The sequence below is a fragment of the Borostomias antarcticus genome (genome assembly GCF_949987555.1).
Source record: "Borostomias antarcticus genome assembly, chromosome: 7".
Lineage (NCBI taxonomy): Eukaryota > Metazoa > Chordata > Actinopteri > Stomiiformes > Stomiidae > Borostomias > Borostomias antarcticus.
The window spans coordinates 28,845,766-28,854,253 of record NC_140240.1 but is presented as its reverse complement, the minus strand read 5'-3'; the positions used below and the strand labels follow the sequence as shown (position 1 = coordinate 28,854,253).

The window sequence follows — 8,488 nt, the reverse complement described above, 5'->3', positions numbered from 1 at the left end:
CCTTTTTAAGTGACACCCTAACAACCGCCCCCCCCTCAAAACCTGCCCCCGTGGTCTCCCTGAGAGGTGGGCGGAGCCGAGCGCACATTCGGGGAGGGAAGTACGCTATCGGAATAATTTAACGGTCTAGCGGAGCGCCGAGTGTCTGACCGAGATCGGAAGCATTTAAAGAGCACTCATGTTACTCACGCTATTTTTTTTGTATTTTCTTTTTTTTCCGCGGCCCCGCTCTACAGTTCCTCCTCCGGTCTCGCCGGGGACGACTTGGCAATAAAAAAAAAAATCAATTAAGCTGTAAAAGTTTCATAAACAATCTGAAGCTCGCCGCTGCCGGAAAGAGAGCTTTATTTCTCCCTTCGCTCAAATAAATTGATTCTAAACCCGGCAGCGACGGGGGGTTCTTGGCTGGACGTTTCGTCAGTGCCTCAGATTTAATAACGTCACCGATTTCCATCTGATTCCCTCCATCTTTGTGTCTCTGTCTCCCACTGGGGCGTATTGCTAATAAAGCTAGATGTGATTTTGTATTGACTTTCCCTGTGCTGGGGAGAGTGTGTGTACTGTGTGAATTAATGAAGGCAAATTAATCAAGGCAACCACTCTGTGTGTGTGTGTGTGTGTGTGTGTGTGTGTGTGTGTGTGTGTGTGTGTACATGTGTGAACACCTACAGCCCTAAGCTCCCAATTAACCTCTGCATCCTGACACACCTAATGAGCTACCCTCTAACCTCACCACCTCTCACACACACACATCCTGACACACACACAACTCCGCCGCCCACACACACACCTCCGCCTCTTCCTCACACACACACACACCTCCCCCACACACATCCTGACACACACATTCACACCTCCATCTCTTACACACCACACACACACACACACACCTCTGCCTTCCCCACGCACATCCTGACACACACACACACACCTCCGCCTCCCACACACACATCCTAATACAGACACCATCGACCACAAACACACACACATCCTGACACAGACACACACACATCCGGACATGTCCCCCCCCCCCCCCAAACCCCCCCCCCCCCCACACACACAGGCCCACACACAGACCCACACATCCTGACACACACCACCACCGACCTCACACACACACATCCTGACACACACACACATCCTGACACACACCACCACCGACCTCACAGCAACACACACATCCTGACACACAACACCACCGACCTCACACACACACATCCGGACACACACACATCCTGACATACACCACCACCGACCTCACAGCAACACACACACACATCCTGACACACACCACCACCGACCTCACAGCAACACACACACACATCCTGACACATACACACACACACATCCTGACACACACCACCACCGACCTCACAGCAACACACACACACACACACATCCTGACACACACCACCACCGACCTCACAGCAACACACACACACATCCTGACACACACACACCCACACACACGCGTGACCTCCACACCCCAGCGGCGTCCTCCTACCGTTCATGCCGTTGTAGATGCTCCGGTGATGCGGCGACAGCTCCTCCCCCGCCGGCCTCCGCTGCACCTCCCTCCCGGGGCTCCCGAACTTCAGGTGGGCCTCGGCGCCGCCGCCGCCGCCGTACTGGTGCCGGTGGGTCTCCGGGCTGCCGCCCACCCCCTGCTGGGCCGGCCCGCCAAGGCCAACGCCAACACCACCGCCACCACCCTTCTCGTGATGCTCGGGCGTCCCCAGGTGCGACCCCGACGTCCGGGGCTCGGGGCTCCCGCACCCGCTGGATCCAACGCTGCCCCTGTGGCGGCGCTGGTAGAGCTCCCCGCCCCCCACGCCCACGCCGCCGGCGCCGCCCGCCTGGCCCAGCAGGTGCTGCTTCTGTCCCAGGAGGAGGTCGGAGGAGGCGTGGTGCTGCTTGGGCAGCGGTTGAGCCGACGCCGCCGGCTGGCGCTCGGGGCTTCGGCGGCCCACGTTGCGGCCGTACTTCTCGGGGCTGAGGCCGCGCATTGTGCGCCCGCAGTGGTGGTCGGGCACGGAGATGGAGCCGCAGCGGGGGCGGCAGGCCTGGGGGTGGGGGGAGGGCGTAGGGGTACTCCAGGCTGGTGCTCCGGTGGCGGCCCGCTATGGGCGGCTCGGGGCTGGACACCTCCCTGTCTCCGCCTCCTCCGCTGCCGCCGATGCCGACGCCCGCCCCGCTGATGCTGCTGCACCTGGGTTTGTGGAGGAGCTCGGGGCTGGCTCCGCCCCCTCCGCCGCCGCTGACTCCTCCCCCGGTGAGGTGGAGCTGCTTGTGGTGGGCGTGGTCGGCGCTGTCGGCCGAGCCGGCGCTGGAGGTGCTGCTCCCGTCGCCCACGTCCCTCATCAGGAGCCCCGTCCCGGGCACCAGCAGCAGGCTGCTCTGGCTGTCGATGGACCCCCGGCAACCCCCGACGCCTAGCCCCGCCCCGACCCCCCCCTCCCCCTCCTCCTCCTCCTACCCCTCCTCCTCCTCCTCCCCCGACCCCCGCCCCGCCCTTCTCCTCGTCCAGGAGGAGGCAGAGCTCCTTGAGCTCCAAGTTCTCCCGCACCACCTCCTCCTGGCGCAGCTCCAGCTCGCGGAGCTTCTGCAGGTAGAGCGTCACCTCCTTGCGCATGACGCCGGCGCTGTAGCGGCCCAGGCGCTGCCACTCGCGCGACACGCGCTTGCCCTTCTGCCGGTCGTCGTCCAGGAAGCAGCACAGGTCCCGCAGCTCACGGTTGTCCTCCTGCAGCTTCTGGTTGACGTCCTGGCGGGGCGGGGGGGACGAGAAAGGCTGTTTATTTATCAGCATCATTTTTTATTTTCTTCCCTCCCCAAAATAAATCCCATCTGGATACAGCGATCCTACTCGTTGTTATCGCGAGGGTCACGGCCCGACAGCGCGCGCGCGCTGATACAAAATGCCGCGAGCGGCGAACGCTATCCTGACACGCGCACGAGAGATGTGCGTGGTCAACGGGGAGAGAGGAGGGGGGACGAGGAGGGAGGGAGAGACATGTCACTCCTTTGCAACATGGCAACTTTCCTGTGTGACATAACCCCCCCCCCTCCAACACCGCAGGCCCCCTCCTCCCCTCCATCACTAGCCTAATTATTCTTGCCCTCTCTCTCTCCCTCTCTCTCTCTCTCTCTCTCTCTCTCTCTCCCTCTCTCTCTCTCTCTCCCTCTCCCCCCCCCTCTCTCTCTCTCTCTCTCTCTCTCTCCCTCCCTCTCTCTCTCCCTCTCTCTCTCTCTCTCTCCCTCTCTGACCCGCCTGCTAGCCTGTCTAATTAGCTCCTGTACAGGCTACAGGGTCTTTAGGAGCAGCCAACCCTGTGTGCTTCATCTCAGCCTCCCCACTCGCCTGTACTGTATCTCATTTTAATGAAGCTCCCAGAGTGTTGGACGCGACGCTTTAAATCATGTCTAGAGCGGCCGACTGCAAGCTGAACAACCGAATGGCAAATGCCAGATTTTCCTTGCCTGCTTAGTTACTCACACCCAGACGAAAGGATATTGGAGGGGAGGAGAGAACGGTCATAGATTTTCAGGTTGAGAACATGATGTTACTGAGAGGAAGACGGTTCGCTCGTGGATGTATTGGGAGAAGGACTACTTTAAGAATGTATGAGCGTGGTAGCTTATTAAATTTGGTGTAGACGGGGGCGTCCACTGTCGAGGTCTGTATAAGAGCAGACAACAGGTGTGTGTGTGTGTGTGTGTGTGTGTGTGTGTGTGTGTGTGTGTGTGTGTGTGTGTGTGTGTGTGTGTGTGCGTCCGTGTGCGCGTGCGTGATAGGAAAGTATAATGCCCTCACTCGGATGGAATATGGCAGCACATATCAAGATACCGGGTGTGAGCCGCTCCCAGACCCACACAATGTCCTGAACTTCACATACTAGGCTATAAATCTCTCAATCCCGTTTCCCCGGTAGCCCGTTAAACGCACGCGCACTCCCCTCTGCCAGCTCCGCGCGCTCAGGTGCGCTCGAGACCATGATCTCATCCCTCGATCTCATCCCTCGATCTCATCCCTCACCTTCAGCCCTCTGATCTCGTTCAAGTGAAGCTGGAGGCTCCGGTTGACCTCCCTGATCAGATTCCCGTGGTCCAGAATCACGCTCATCTTATCAGCCTCGGACCGCCGGAGCCGCCGCACCAGATCCTCCTTGCCCCACTTGAGCAGGTCCTCATCGGGGATATTGGAGATGTCCTCCGCTGGACTTTCAGTCTTTGTTATCGACAGCTGGAGCTGGGGCTGCGAGGGTGTAGCTTTCTCCATCGGTACGGTTCCGACCCCGATAACAGGCATCAAATACTCAAACTGTCGTTGTCAACCTCTGCTCGCATCCGTGGCAAGTGGAACAGAATCGGAATTCTAGGCTACAATCGTTCCAAATGATATCGCATAGTTGGCTTCCGTCACTCCTTCCACTTCATCTCCCAAAAAAGCAACAGCTGAGCCCGAAAACGCCGGCTGGGTTGAAATAGGCTACAGCCTAGAAACAGCTACATCTGCATAGCATCTTCACACACCGGCCTAGGCGGCGTCAAGCCCCACAGCTCATGCAAGTTTGCACCTGAGCCCGCGTCTGGTTCTAGTCCCGTCCGTCTGGAGGGGAGAGCCCCTCGGCGGGTCGCCTGGGTTCTGCACACTCGGCCTCATAGGGGAGCGCGCGGTCGCATCGCCTGCCTGCAGCTGCACGCGAAAGAGGGAGCGTGACTGCAGCGAGCTACTTGCCTACTCCCCCCCCCCCCCACCCCCATCTACCCTCTCTCTCTCTCTCTCTCTCTCTCTCTCTCTCTCTCTCTCTCTCTCTCTCTCTCTCTCTCTGCCTCTCTCTCTCCCTCTCTCTCCCTCTCTCTCTCCCTCTCTCTCTCTCTCTCTCTCCCTCTCTCTCTCTCTCTCTCTCCCTCTCTCTCTCTCTCTCTCTCTCTCTCTCTCCCTCTCTCCCTCTCTCTCGCTCTCCCTCTCTCTCTCTCCCTCTCTCTCTCTCTCTCTCTCTCTCTCTCTCTCCCTCTCTCCCTCTCTCTCGCTCTCCCTCTCTCTCTCTCTCTCTCTCTCTCTCCCTCTCTCTCTCTCTCTCTCTCCCCTCTCTCCCTCTCTCTCGCTCTCCCTCTCTCTCTCTCCCTCTCTCTCTCTCTCTCTCTCTCTCTCTCTCTCCCTCTCTCCCTCTCTCTCGCTCTCCCTCTCTCTCTCTCTCTCTCTCTCTCTCCCTCTCTCCCTCTCTCTCGCTCTCCCTCTCTCTCTCTCTCTCTCTCTCTCTCCCTCTCTCTCTCTCTCTCTCTCTCCCTCTCTCTCTCTCCCTCTCCCTCTCTCTCCTCTTCCCTTTCTATAGCCAGTCGTCGCCACCCAAGGGAACTACTCCAACAAAACGATGCTGGAGAAATTGGGATCAGTTGGTATCTTGCGCCCTCTACTGGTGCCACGTTGTACGGCAGTGTCGTCATTCTGATGATGTATTAGGTCATCATTGTTTTACAGTAGGCTTACTGGGCTACATTACATACAGGGGTCCCAGTTCTATTCCGTGTTGTAGTGTCTCATGTAAGGTCATTTCCACTTTTCAGCATGCTTCATGCACCAGATCAATTCTTTGTTCTATGAAAATATACAAATTCACAAATTGGATTCGTTCTTTTTTCATATCATGTGGAATGATATTTTTTAAATGCTGGTGAAGTGACTCTGGGAGTGGGGAGGCAGATTGTTTTGGGTACGGATGGAAGTAGAGTGAGTACATTTATTTAACCCTTTGAATACAACCCTCTCGCTGGCAAAATGTAAAAAAAAAATAAAAAAAGTAAAAAAAATCTTTTACAAATGAAAAAAAATTCCAACACTTCCTGAAAGTTGAGAAACTGCGCTTTCTAGTAATATAGGGATATAGGGAAAATCCAATGAATGTTGGGAATGTTGGCACTGTACTCACTGTACTAAAAGGGTTAAGGAGGTTGAGGGAGCATGTGAACAGCTTCCCAGCTTCCCTCATCAGCGGATTAACCTACAAATGCCTCCGTTGTTCTTGAGCTTCTCCTGTCCACTCTCTGAGAAGTGTAAGTAAGTAAGTAAAACTTTATTTGTACAGCGCTCTTCACAACACGGATGCACAGAGTGCTGCACAGGGATTAAAAAGGCAGATTAAAAACAATATAAGAAAGCAAAGTATTTTAATACACAGGTAAAGAAAACCACAACAACATAGAAACGACAGACAATAACAAACTCAGCAATCAGAGCTACTAGCAGCCAAAAGCCTGTCTGAACAGGTGCGTTTTCAACAGTTTTTTAAAAGTATTTTCTGAGGCAGAGGCTCTCAAGTCCTGGGGGAGTGCGTTCCCCCTTGCGTTTTAAGCCTGGTCCGAGGCACCGCCAGGAGCCCCTGGTCGGATGCCCTCAGCGACCGGCTGGTTGTGTGAGCGTGGATGAGGTCACATATGGGGGCGTGGCCACGGAGGGCTGTGAAGGTAAGCAGCAGGACCTTGAAGTTGATCCTATAGTGCACTGGGAGCCAGCGCGGGGCAGCCAGGATGGGGGTGATGTGACAGGATTTGTAAAACACAATCAATACATTTCCCCCGTGCCTTGCCACCTTAATGTGTCTACAGAAAGTGTTTACCACAGAGGTCGCAGGGGTCAACCTGTGTGGTGTATGAAAACAATGTTGACCTCATTCAGAAACATTACATCAAATCCCCCAAGTCCTTACTCACCACTGCACTCTGTCAATCTTGCTGCACTGGCCTGAGCTGGCCTGCGTCCTCGGTCGTCTATGAGCACACCGAACACAACAGTGGGAGAATAGTTAACAACCACAACAACAGCAAGCCAGACTTTCTGTCCTGTAACTGTTTCACGCCACATCTCAGAAATCTAAAGTGTAATAACGTCTTACTTTTAATATCACCCAGTTTAAGTAAGATCGAAAGCGTAGACGTAATGGAAAAGTAATTCTCAAAATACATGAGTCAACATCACGTCTTACACTGGGGAGCTGTGGGGCCATCGGTGTCTGAGCCCTGGAGGAGAGTCTCAACATCCTGGTACTTCAGAGTCTTCTGAGAAGGCTCTCCCTCCAGACCAAGTCAAATCAAACTTTATTTATACCGCGCATTCCATACACAAAGGCAATACAATGCGCTTCCAGGACCTTCTTGGTGGTAACATCACCGACCTTGGCCGTACCCTTCACAAGGCCCCCCAGCTGAGGCACTGGTCTTCTGATGGGTAGACTCACGGGTCAGTCTCTAAACACTGCGGAACTAGAGACTGAAGACATTCGTCCAGATTTCATTGCTAAAAGTGGATGGAAATGATTTGAGATATTGAAAATAAAACTACATTGCAGGACCAGTCCCAAGTCTATGGGGCGGCCCTTTGTAACGAGACGGGGAATGTTCTCTTTTGTTTTGATTCTCCACTCCAGTTAGGGACGAAGATAGGGGGACGACATCATCCGGTAAGGCAGGTCCTTCACACCATTGGAGATGTAGGCAGTGGCTCTGATTGGTCAGTTTTAGGCACTGCTCTAGCGACGACTTTCAGAGGCAGAGATGTTTAAAGTCAGTGTCACGGGAAACCTCAGTGGCGGTCTGGCCTCAAAGCTAAGATCAGAGTCCAGCACGACACCTACGTTTCTGGCCTGACATTTGGTATTCAGTGACAGATAGTTTTTAAGTGCACCGATAGTCTCTCTCTTTTATCTTCTTCACCAATGATCAATACTTCAGTTTTGTCCTGGTTTAACTGTGAGAGACGGAGAGAGAAAGAGAGAGGTGAGGTCATTACATGCAAGATCACTTTAGATGGTAAATGGACTGCACTTATATAGCACTTTCATCCAAAGCGCTTTACAATGGCCTCTCATTCACCCATTCACACACACATTCACACACAAATGGTGGCAGCTGCCATGCAAGGTGCCAGCCTGCTCATTGGGAGCAATTTGGGGTTCTGTGTTCTTGCTGAATAGAACACAAGATTTCTGAATAGAAAACAAATTGATGTTGTCCCATACCTTTATGCCAAACAGCCAGACACCCTCTTTTCTCCAGGAGGAGAAAGAATGTCGGGACCTCCCCTTGGTCATTTGCATCCTTTGGCTGTACATAGCTTGTGTTTATAAGAATAACATTAAGCTAGTTTTAGAATTGAAGTCACAGGAGAGATGAGATCTGTGACAAGTGTGTGGTCTCTTGTCTTTATCACAAGGCACCCACTGGACCCATAACATCCCCAAAGCCTTTACATGAAAATGTTTAAATCTTTTTTCCCTCCCTCTCCCCCCTCCCTCTTTCTCTCTCTCTCTCTCTCTCTCTCTCTCTCTCTCTCGGTTTGGTATTTTTAAAGCAATTAAGTTTTAACAGTTTGAAATATTCTGGAAAAAAAACGAAACTCCACTCGTAGGACTTCTCTCCGCCCCATGAGGTTGAGACACCCAGGGGATCAGCCTTTTTACAACTTATTTCCCTGAACGATGAGAGCTATTTA

General features: G+C 53.7%; 1 pseudogene across 1 annotated transcript in view; it reads right to left on the bottom strand.

Moving 5' to 3' along the window:
• The window catches only part of LOC311311430, a 9,476-nt pseudogene extending 5,197 nt beyond the window's left edge, over positions 1-4,279 (bottom strand). The window contains exons 1-2 of the transcript in view: positions 4,037-4,279; positions 1,505-2,764 (exon numbers count right to left, since the gene is read on the bottom strand). The product of the transcript in view is annotated as an uncharacterized misc_RNA (transcript). The remainder of the gene's footprint in view (positions 1-1,504; positions 2,765-4,036) is intronic.
• Between the last annotated feature and the right edge of the window lie 4,209 nt (positions 4,280-8,488).